The sequence below is a fragment of the Copidosoma floridanum genome, unplaced genomic scaffold (assembly GCF_036245765.1).
Source record: "Copidosoma floridanum isolate Cflo_tuat_1 unplaced genomic scaffold, Cflo_Japanese_pri ptg000008l, whole genome shotgun sequence".
Classification (NCBI taxonomy): Eukaryota; Metazoa; Arthropoda; class Insecta; order Hymenoptera; family Encyrtidae; genus Copidosoma; species Copidosoma floridanum.
In genome coordinates this window covers 1,227,833-1,240,155 of record NW_028321885.1, presented here as the reverse complement: position 1 = coordinate 1,240,155, position 12,323 = coordinate 1,227,833, and the positions used below count along the sequence as shown (strand labels likewise).

Below are 12,323 nucleotides of genomic sequence, written 5' to 3'. Positions count from 1 at the left end.
CTGGAGCCACCTTAAGAAAAACAATAACTTGTTTAAATACTGTAAATGCAAACTTGAAAATTTATTATTTATATTAATTGTCAAAATTGATTATTACCGGCTTTACAAAATTTATTAAATCATCAGATAAGACATAACTTGGTTATTGATTAAATTAGTCTTCTCAGTTCAAATATTTTAAGATTCAAAATTCCAATCAATAGAAACATGATTTAAGCCTTGATAAATAAATCAAATATCAAGTAAAAATTAACAGATAACGTTGGCAAAGATCTTTAGAATGACGTAAGATAGAGACACGAATAAAATACGCCACTACTGAGATATATATATATAAGATATTAATTTCAACAGTTGGTCAACGCCAGCTTGGCATACGACACCTTAACACTACTCTATACATACCATTTGGTGAGACCCAATACTTCAACCCCAAGTCAACAATTTAAAAGGAAAGTGTACTGTAAGTCAGACCAAAGTAGCCTTTTGGGTCAATTGCTGATTTCTAAAAGACATAAACTAAATTTGTTTGATTGTAGAACAAATCCATGAATTCCACCTTTCACTTAAATATTCGAACGTAACAACGACAATTAAGTTAATTTTCCAGTTTTTTCGAATTTCCTAGCTATTGAGGACTCCAGACCATAATTAATTAGTAAAAGAAGTATATATTATCTAAACAGCATGTACAACTAATGATTCAAAAGTTTTAAGGAGGGTAAAACTAGCCACTGTGCAATAAATAATTAGGTAGTTAGCGAAAAGTGAGTATTTTCGATAGTTTTTTTGAATTTTATTACTTTTGACTACTTCAAACACTATTAAAAAACGAAACAAAGCATGTTCTTTATAAAAAAACATGGACATAAGATATTTAAAAAAACTATGGGCGGATACACTATTACCTTTCAGAAAAAATTATTTGTTAATCATCGAAAATCAAGTTATTTCTTAATTTCTCTAATTTTACTCGCTAAAGAGGATTTCAAACAATATTTTATGATTTAAAAAAACTTACACATCTTTTCTACATGGTGTTAGTCTAGCACATACTTTGTATAGTTCTGAAAGTTTGTTTCGAGTCTTCTTCAGCCAGAAAATTCAGAAAACATGGAGAAATTCCTTTGTTTTCTTTGTATAACTTATTATAGTCCATGAGCTAGCGACAGATTTTCCTGACTAATTTCCTCTCAAGCGATAACTTGTGAAATACTTCAGAGAGTTGCATTATATAGCATGGTGAACGTCAGCTGCCGCTCCAAGAGTGGGTAGGGGGGCGGCAGCCTTTCAATCATATAAAAAAAAAAATTGTTTTCAGTCATTTCCTCCCGACTGAAAATTTGTTAGACGATAGATAACGTAATTAGTTAAAGGTAAAAAAAAGTCCGCTGGCCATACCGTGGTGGATTATACGTCAGCTGGGCACGCGAACATGCAAAAAAAAATTTTTTGTTCAGTGATATCCTCTCACTTGAAAATGTGTCAGATGATACTTTACATGTTATCTTAAGTAAATAAAAACGTCAGCTGGCTGTACGTTGGTGGAAAGGTCGTCAGCTAATGCAGTGAAAGGTGGAGCTCAGAAGCCAGGCGTGAGCGCCGGTCGCTTATTTACATTCGTCAGCTGACGGGTTTTCCACCAACTTAGAGCCAGCTGATGTTTTTGTTTATTTAAAATAGCACGTAAACTATCACCCGACACATTTTCAAGTGAGAGGAAATTACGTAATTACAGTTATTTTACTTTGGGCTCTGTGCACACGCTCTTGTATGTACTAATCGAATCAATACTCTCATATCTATTTTGGATAGGAATCAATGACGTAAAAATTGATAAATATATAAATAAAAAAATTGAATTTAATAACATATAAATGCATTTATTTATTTTCAATGAACGTGTAGTGTATGGAATGATATTGATTTATTAGAAATCTTTAAATTTCGTTTCAAAAATAATCATTCATCTGCTTCGCTTTCACGTTGACTCGTGCCACTCTCATCTTTTTCTGATTCACTATCACTGTCATCAGAGCTGTCCATTGTGGCTTTTTCTTCATCGTCATCTATATAAAGATAAAAAATGAAGTATTTATATCATTTGTTATTTAATTAATATAAATAAAATAAATAAAATGTTACCTTTTTCTGGTTGGATAGTTATTTCAGTAATCGATTATGGTAATTGGTTTCTAGAAGACCACCTGAAGTCATATCTATTGTTAACTTCTTCCCATCCATAGTCTGAAGGTATATGATTGGTTGGAACCTTCATATGTGCGTGCGACCAAATTTGTGCTATGAAACACGCTCTCAAAAAGTGTTGGTATAATTCTGATTTGCATGGTGGTAGAGACGAGCCATCAATAGTTTTTTTGGGCAACACAAAAACATCATTTTTATCAGTTTATATGTTTTTTGAAACATTGCTGTTCTTGCTTCATTGACGTATTTCAATCGTTTAAAGCCATACATATGATAAACGAACTCCTCTGCTTTGCCAAAAAGTTCTTCTAGATTCTCTGATCGCTTTGACATTCGTATAAAGCACGTGGTGAAATCATTTCCAGAACGAGTCATAATGGAAAATGAGCGCTTTTTTCATTTTCTAAAAAATGCCGGGTTGAAATCACATCCCGTTAGAGCGTGAAATGCTGGAAGTGCTGCGCTTGTATTCTTTCCGAGAGCTTCGTACAATTTTGTTACGTTTATCAGGCGTTTATTGTTTCCGACACCGACTTCCATACTTATGTGAAAATTGTTTGAAATTTTATCCATATTGGCCAACATAATAATCAATACGTCAGTGTCAGAGCAACGGACTGTCACATTTGCATCATTTGCTAAAATTACTTCAGAATATTTGTTTTATGGAAGTATTTTCAAGTTTTAATATATTTTAAAATTTTTGAAAAATATTAATTTAATTGAAATATAAATTGTCTAAAGTAAAATAACTGTAATTACGTAATTTCCTCTCACTTGAAAACGTGTCAGGTGATAGTTTACGTGCTATTTTAAAACAAAAACGTCAGCTGGCTCTAAGTTGGTGAAAAACCCGTCAGCTGACGAATGTAAATAAGCGATCAGCGCTCATGCCTGGCTTCTGAGCTCCACCTTTCACTGCATCAGCTGACGACCTTTCCACCAACGTACAGCCAGCTGACATTTTTATTTACTCAAAATAACATGTAAAGTATCATCTGACACATTTTCAAGTGAGAGGATATCACTGAACAAAAAATTTTTTTTTGCAGGTTTGCGTGCCCAGCTGACGTATAATCCACCACGGTATGGCCAGCGGACTTTTTTTTACCTTTAACTAATTACGTTATCTATCGTCTAACAAATTTTCAGTCGGGAGGAAATGACTGAAAACAATTTTTTTTTTTATATGATTGAAAGGCTGCCGCCTCCCTACCCACTCTTGGAGCGGCAGCTGACGTTTACCATGCTATATAATGCAATTCTCTGAAGTATTTCACGAGTTATCGCTTGAGAGGAAATGACTGACAAAAAATACTATCTGGCTCACAGACTATTATTTATTCTGTGAGGGCTGAAAGTACCTTTTTTAAAATTATTTGAATATCTCTATACTTTTCTTAGTCGTAAATGCTGATTAGAGACCACACAAATAATGAAACTTAAGAAAATCAATGAAAATACTTACTCTACACTAACTGATGGATTTTTCGTGGTAAAGCGGCTAAATGTACCCTTAAAAAAATACTTCATATATTTTGTGTACATGTTGTTTACATAGTACATACTTTGATTCGTCCTGAAACATTGTTTTAAATCCTCTTCAACAAGACAATTCGGAAAAAATAAGGAAATCTCTTTATTTTCGCAAATTAACTTACCATTTATTTGATGAGGGCTAAGTGTACTTTTCGAAAATTGTTTATACATCTTTTGTACATTCAAATTACAATTTTTATACTTTTTTTTCGTATAATACTGATCAGAAACCTCAAAAATACTAAAACTTGAAAAAATTGACGAAAATATAGGATTAACGCCAACTGATTAATTATTCATGACAGAGTGGCACAGAACACCCTTGAAAAAAAATTGTACTTGCTCGTTTTATGTTTTTTAAAAAATACCTTTTTCTTTAGTTCTAAAATACTGATGCAAGTAGTCTTCAGCGATAATATTTAGAAAATTTGAAGAAAAACTTAATTGCCGCTAGCTAATTAACAAATTATTTATTACAAAAGGTTGTGATGAACCCATCCAAAAGTTTCCTTAATACTATCTTCATGTGATTTTTACAGAGAAAATACCTCGTTTCGTCCTCAAATATTATTGGGAGAACTCAAAAGTAATGAAACTTGGGAGAATTTTTGGAAATACTCACTTTTCGCTTACTAACTATTTAATGCAAAGAGGCAATTTGCACCCCTTTCAACATTTTTCAATTATCTTATGCACAGGTTATTCAGATGAAACATACTACTTCAACCAATCAATTATTGTATAGAGTCCTTAACAGCTAGAAAATTTGTTAAAACTGAAGAATTACTTTTATTTTCACTAATAATCTAATTATTTATTAAGTAAGGGTCAAGTGTACTTTCTTACAAGTTAATAGTACATTTTTTTGTATACTGTTTATAAGTTACATACTTTGTTTAGTCCTCAAATATTGTTGAGAGAACTTAAAAGTAATAAAACTTGGAGAAATTCACAAAAATACTCGATTAACGCCATCTCATTAATTGTTTCTGGCAAAGCAGTAAAGTGTATTCTTGAATAAAAACTTTATATATTTTTTGTATATGTTGTTCATGAAGAACATATTTTTTTCAGTCCTGCAATATTGTTCCAACTCTTCTTTAGCACGGAAATTCGGAAAAAATGAAGAAATCACTAACTTTTCCCTATCTAACACATAATTTATTCTGAAAGGCTTTAATCTACCCGTTTAAGAGTTTCTTTAATATCATTTTTACATTTTGTTTATAAACAGCATGCTTCGTTTCATCTTCAAATATTGTTTGAAAAAATCAAAAGTAATAAAACTTGAAAATTTTTTGGAAACACTCACTTTCCGCTTATTTACTAATTATTTATTGCCAAGTGGCCACTCCTACCCATCTAAAAAATTTTGAATCATCGTTTCTACATGTTATTTAAACGGCACGTACTGTTTTCACTAATAAACTTTTGTATGGAGTCCCTAACAGCTAGTAAATTTGAAAAAAACTAGATAATAGCATTTCTCGCCACTAATTAACAAATTATTTATTGAGTAAGGCCCAAGTGTACCCTGTCTTCAAAGTATGATTATATTTTCTGTACATATTGTTCATAAAATACATACTTGGTTTAGTCTTCAAATATTGTTGGGAGAAGTCAAAAGTAATAAACTTTGGAAAGAACATATCAAATACTTGATTTTCGATAGCAATCGGATTATTTATCGCAAAACGACAAACCGCTCTTTTTTACAGTTTATTTTATTATTGCTTTATTTAACTGTTAAAGCGCATAGGTTATTATTCCTGAAGTATTGTTCGTAGCCCTCAAAACGTTAATAGCTTGTTAAATTTTTAAAAATTAGTTGAGTATCTCTGATTAATTGATTGATTTTTTGTAATACTTAAAATTTTTATTTTTATTTTTTATAAGTCGTTAGTGATTATGTTACTCGTGGCAATGCCTCTATATTCCAAGCAATAACGCGTAACTTTAGTATCGAGAACAAAACTGGATGACGCTTGGTATTTGAGTTCTAGAGGCAGTTTGGAAACTTTTTTTGTCATTGCGCAATAATCTCAAAATGGGACATATTGGAGATAAAGGGGAGAGAGGGGGGGGGGGTTTAAAACGTAAAAAAAAATTAAAAAGTAGCGGAATTGAAATATGGTAGCATTTTAGTACACCTACCAACTAATGCTCCAAAAAATCGTCATCCAAAATCTATGGGTGGTTTGCGCGTACCTATTTTTTTTAAAACCGAAAAAAAAATCACGACGAAACCGATCAGAACTTGATGAAAAATCCTTTGTTTTTTTTTTTAGATAATACAAAAAATACTGTCATCGGGTTCTGCTTAGCAGTTTATGAGAAATTTAAGCTCAAAGTTCAATTTTTCACGTTATTTTTGTTAAAAATTGTTAAAAATTGTTAATATTGTTTAAATAAAATGACATTTTGAATACATATTCTTAGAAAGTCCAATTGTAACATGTGTCAATATCATCTGTTTTTATTATGTTTAACCCCATTTTTTAACCCCTTACAGGGGATGACATTATTGAACGCCTTTTGTATCCTTCCAGAACCGCTTAAAACCTCGTTTTTACGCTTAATATATCACGAAAATAGGTAAATTAGGTTGTCAACTCACATTTATTACTAAATATTTGGGGCCAATTGCAACGTGCACTATTATGTGCAGTCCTTTTTTGATAGGGTTTATATTCAGAATGTTTCGAAATGCTTCACTCTATCGCTACCATTCTTGTTATACATTACATTATATAATTGTTAGAGAAATGTCAAATAATTAGCTACTTTTCAACAAACAACTATGATTGTTTTCAATAATCTTATTTAAACTAATTTCACTTTCATTTTAATAAGTATATTATTGGTTATGTTGCTCCATCAGTCTGTAAGCTAATCACATCAAGAAGAAAAAGGCTTCATCACGTGACCAATCTGGTTCTAAGTCAGGATAGCATGTATATCAGTATTATTTGTAAAACAATTCAATTTTATACTAAAAAAAAGTTAGTGAGTTATTGACACAATTTTTATATGATTCCTATATGATTGTACTGAGAATAAGATAAATTGATATCGTCTCAAAAAATATGTATATTTGATAAACTAGCTACTAAAAACATCTTTTGATTGCAAGGGGTACTGTAACTTACCCATTTTCGTGTGATACTAAGCGTAAGAACAATGTTCGAAGCGGTTCTAGAAGGACACAATGTGTTGAGTGTCACTCCCTATGGGGTTGAAAAATGAGGTTAAAATAATAAAAAACGAATGCCATTGATACATGTTATAGTTGGACCTCCTGAGAACATGTTTTGAAAACGTCATCCATTTTAAACAATGCTGAAAATTTTTTAACGATTTTTAACGAAAATGACGAGAAAAATCAAACTTTAAGCTAAAATTTTTCATAAACTTCCACCGACAAAATGTAGATTTTTACTCATGGAAGCAAAGAAAGAAGAGTTTTAAAATAATGCAAGTATAATAAACAGAAAGAGATAGCATAAGAAAATTAAATGCACTACTTATGAAATACCTTTCAGAATAATAATGTTAGATATTTGAGAAAAAAAAGATATGCATTACTTAACAAATAACAAGACCAGAGAATCCTGTAATAATAAGAAAAAAATGTTGTAATGTGTATACAGATCTTAATACGAACATAAAAAAAAAGAATTTTAATGTTACAATGATTTTAATAAATTGATTTAATGTAAATGAACCACTATTATTATTATTTACCTTTTTGCACAAATTTTTTTTTCAAATTTGTTATCTACATAAAACTCAAAGAATTCATATTATATTTTTTCACCTCATTAACTTAAATAATTTAAGAAGATAGTACTTTAAATGAAAATAAAAAGAGAAAGTGGGAGCCCTAACCTACGCTCCCACCTGTAGTAACAACCTTGAAAGTTAATTTTAAGCTTGCCACAGAGTACATGATCCAAAAAAATAATGTAGAAGTCATTGAATAGAAGCACTTTAACACTGAGAATGCTAAAGTCTTACGATCAAATAACATAGGCAATGATGATTGGTTTGATTTAAATATGGAATAACCTATTATGCATCAAACGGAAGAGTTTCAAGAAAGAGATTCTGGTTTGACACTACAGCAGATAATTTTGACACCTAATATGAACAAGTATAACCCGATAAAAAAGAATCCATTTATCAAACTGCTAGATGATATATGCAAGAAAAAAGTTTGTGTTAATGTAAAAAATAGTAATAACACCGTATATGAGCGATCTTAACTTTAATGGAATAGAGTCTCTAATTTCCCCAAGACTACTTGGAAAATTTAAGGAACAAAACTCCGTCTCTGTTAATATATATATGCTGAAAAGTACGATAATAAGCATTTAGCGTTACCATGTCACATTACTTTAATAAAGAAAGATAGCCAGGTAAATTCGCTTTTTATGCAAAATTTTTATAATGATGAAAACCACAAAGAGGAAGATAATCAGAATTCATCAAAAGATTCATGAACGTGATTGTGCAAATGTTAACAAGTGTCGGATAAAGTTACCAAGTGAAGGAAACAACATTCTCAATATGAAAATTTTAACTCTACTAAACAAGTTCCTTACATCATTTATACAGACATTGAGTGCTTACTTGAGTTTTCGGAGAATGACGTACGTGCATTTCAGAAGCATCAAGCACATAGTATAGAATATTACGTGAAATAAAGCTTTGACAACAGCCAATCAGTTATAATAATTATTGAAGACAATATGATAATGATACGAAGATTCCAAACAGTGGTTTACTCGAGAACTGAAAGCTATTGCAGAATATCTGCAACAGTTATATGAGAATCTAAAGCCAACGATACTAATACAAACAGAAAAGAATAAGTTCAGAAAAGCTACAGCTTGTCACATTTGCAGTGGTTTATTTGGAAAAAATCAGAAAAAAATACGAGATTATTATCATCTGACCCAAAAATTCGGAGGTGCTGCATATAAAAGTTACAACATCAACTACCAGAACTTAAGATTCATACCAGTGATATTTCACGGCATACCAGGCTATGACTGGCACTTTATAATCGAATGGATGGCCAAAAATAAGGATTTTAAGAGAAAAGTCAATCTTATAGCCAAAAACAAGGAGACATGTAGTTCATTCACAAAACACATAAAGGGTAGTGTCATCAATTTGCAATTTATCGATTCCTTCCGATTCATTCATTCGTCCTTCGAAAAATTGTGAGTTACAGCTCACTCAAGTTAAATAAGAGCTGCTGACTGACATGTATACATGCTCCTATTCATAAAAAAAGGAACCAAAGGAGGTGTTAGTTAATGATGCAACCCTTACGTCAAAGCCAACAATGAGTACATGGGGGAAGATGATAATCCCGAGGCAAAGGATAAATATACCATATCCTTGGACGTAAATAACTTATTAAGATGGGCAATAACGCAGCCACTACCAATAGGAGACTTTCACAGGGTTGACGACGTCACAGACTTAAACTTCCTCGATATGCTAGATGATGGTTATGGGCACATAGTGAAAGTAGATCTGAAGTGTGCAGTAGCTGTTCTCGACTATCTTGAAGATTTACTTCTATGCTCACCATAGTAATTTTAGAAGGGCTGTCCACACATCCTCCCCCACCCCCATGGTCATTCCCACAGCCTCTCTCTACCCCCCACGATACAAGATTATTTATCTGTGAATCGTTTTGAATAAAAATATGTTAAAGAAGTGAACGTTTAGAATCATTTTTCCACCACGCAGACCTCCTCCACACAGACATCTTTCCACAAAAAATTAAAATTTATTATGATACTTTATCATTGGGTTATTATTAAATACTAACTCCCACAGCCCCTCCACACCCTTTCAATAAACTTTTAATTTTTTGTGAGATTACTTTGTGATAGGAACAAGAGGGGCTAATTCACCACCCCCTTCATTTAAAATTTGAAATTTTTCTTAGATATCTATTATTTTTATATTTTTTGACACCTCACCTCCACTGTGCAATAAATTCAAATTGTGTTTTTTCTATTTGATCAGTTTTTGTCTAAAAAACAATAAATTTGATTATAAACCAAAATTTTCCAAACAAAGGTAGTTGATTCAAAGTTAATTTAGGGGGTGTAAAGGGGCTATGAAGGTAAGTATTTTATAATAATCTTATGATAAATGATTATTATAATACAATCTAGTTTTTTGTAGGAAGATATGAGGGAGGTTTGTGGGGTGGAAAAATAACCCTAAAGGTACACTTTTTTTAAATATTTTTATTAAAGCAGGATTATTATAACATTTTCTCAAAATATTCTATTGGGCCATGAGAGTTCCCCGAGCTTTTTAGTGTGTATATCAGTCATTACAATTATAGATTTCAACGAGCTTTTTTAGTAATTAACAGTGTAATGTATTATTATCAATACATCTGAAGCAATCTGTATCACGTGGTTAAAGATACCGATGATATGACTATGCTACTATACCTACAAAAAAAATTGGCTGCCTTGCGTTGTATGAATAGAGGTGCTTCCTAATGGTCTATCTTATTAACTACAAACAATCAGATGAATTTATGCAACACATTATGTGTTGCATAAAATGGAAAATTAATCAACCGACAATGAGGGTTGAGAGTGCAGTTTAAATTGTAAAATTTTAATATTTATTACCATAATTCATCGATAAAAATAAATATATATTGGCAACTTAAGAACAGAGAAAAAAAAATTTTTTTTTTTAAACTGTACATGATTTATGCACTGTGAGAAGATTTTGGTAACTATTTCTGTTAAATTACAGTAATAATTTATTGTAGGTAAAAAGATTTGCTGATTATACATAATACAATTAACTTTTTTTTAATCTATTCTTCGAGTTAGAAGTGGTTAAAACTAATGTGTATTGAATAAAGAAAGCTTTATTCAGTCTCTATGAGAATCTTTTATCTAAAATACACACTTTTATAAAAGTTATGGAATTTGCTTTAATTTTTGTACATATTTAAAGTACGAATGTTGGCAATAAAATAACCATAAGGTATTAATAACGAATGCGAATATAAGTAAAAAAAAATTAAATATGTATATAGACAAATATTCACGTATAATTGGATGAAAGTTGTACTATACCAGTAATAATCATATTTAATATTATTGTAATAAAAGTATATGTTTCCTTCTGCCTCCGACTTTTTTCTTTCGTAAATAAGATGATCATGATTTCTTAGGAGTTTTTAAAATGTTCAGATTTTTTTCAAATCCTTAAAAGTTACTTTAATATTATAAGATTATGGAATGACCTTGCTAACAAGAAGTATTAAAGTAACAAGTAAGTTTATAAAATTAGTATTAAAAAAAACAATTATTTTGATGTATCCGAAAAAAATGTTGACGACACGTATATATATTTTTAAACAAAACATTAATAAAAGAAATGAAAACAAAATGATGGATTTAACTGTAAGAATCAGGTGCGGGTCTCGGGACCTCCGACAGATGTGAAACATTAAAGAATCTGTCATTGAACTCAGTGGTATTTGATTGTCTATGATAAAAATGGTTGTACTCGTCGGATGAATGCCATTGTCTTCGGAGCTATTTTACGCCCCGAGGGACCTTCGAAAATCTTACGAATTGACGAATATGTATTTTTATCAGTGAATATTATAGATTAGGAAAAAGCAAATATTGAATTATGTTAGTATTTTTTTTGTTCATTAATGTATAAGCAACGAGAACGAGAAACAACAATAATACGTGGTGAAGAGTATCTATCCTACCTACTTACACACAGGTATATCCATGTTTAAGAATACGTTCGTGTGTATAACTTTCTGTGTCTCTCTGTCTCTTTTCTGATACCTGTGCATAGTTGCGCACGTGCGCGAATTTCGTTGGCTCTTTACTAAAGACGGGTTAACATGGGATTTTAATAAACATAATTGGAAGACCTCGGGAAAACTTTGCACTCTAGTCAAATATTTAAATTTTGAAATAATCCTGTTGACAAAGAACAAATTATTTATGTTTCCCAACATTTTGCGCTTATCGAAACAAAATTAAAAGTGTTTAGTGATAGAAAATTTTTCACCCTTCAAGCTGGTATTTTTATTTACTCTGTATATAAAACCATTACAAGATATGAGAAAGCGAGCTTTAAATACGATTTGAACATTATGAGACCACTTAAAAATAATTATAACTATTTTATTTTAAATCAGCGGGCTGAATTGAATAAATAATAGGCATGTGACTCTAATGCTTTTCGGTAAATTAGAATTCAATACGTCCCATAGGTATACAAGCGAACGTCGATACACTTTAATCATTGTATCAATAGGCGCATATGAATAGATGGCGGTACTCTTCATACAAGCACTCTCTATTACCATCCATACATGCCCTTTTTCAATATATAAGATATAGAAAATACTTGATAATACAAATCCACATAATTTCTTTTTCAAGAAATTTTCCTTTGGAGAAATAATTAAGAACAAGAATAAATCCCCTCCAGGTGCGGATCAAACACACAACCTCCTGTTTACTAGACAGTTGCTCTACCACTTGAGC

General features: G+C 31.1%; 1 protein-coding gene and 1 pseudogene across 2 annotated transcripts in view; both read right to left on the bottom strand.

Moving 5' to 3' along the window:
* qless (decaprenyl diphosphate synthase subunit 1 qless) overlaps nucleotides 1-12,323 on the bottom strand; it is a 698,431-nt gene that overhangs the window by 566,161 nt on the left and 119,947 nt on the right. The window lies entirely within an intron of this gene.
* LOC149375270 (uncharacterized) lies at nucleotides 1,963-6,900 on the bottom strand (annotated as a pseudogene).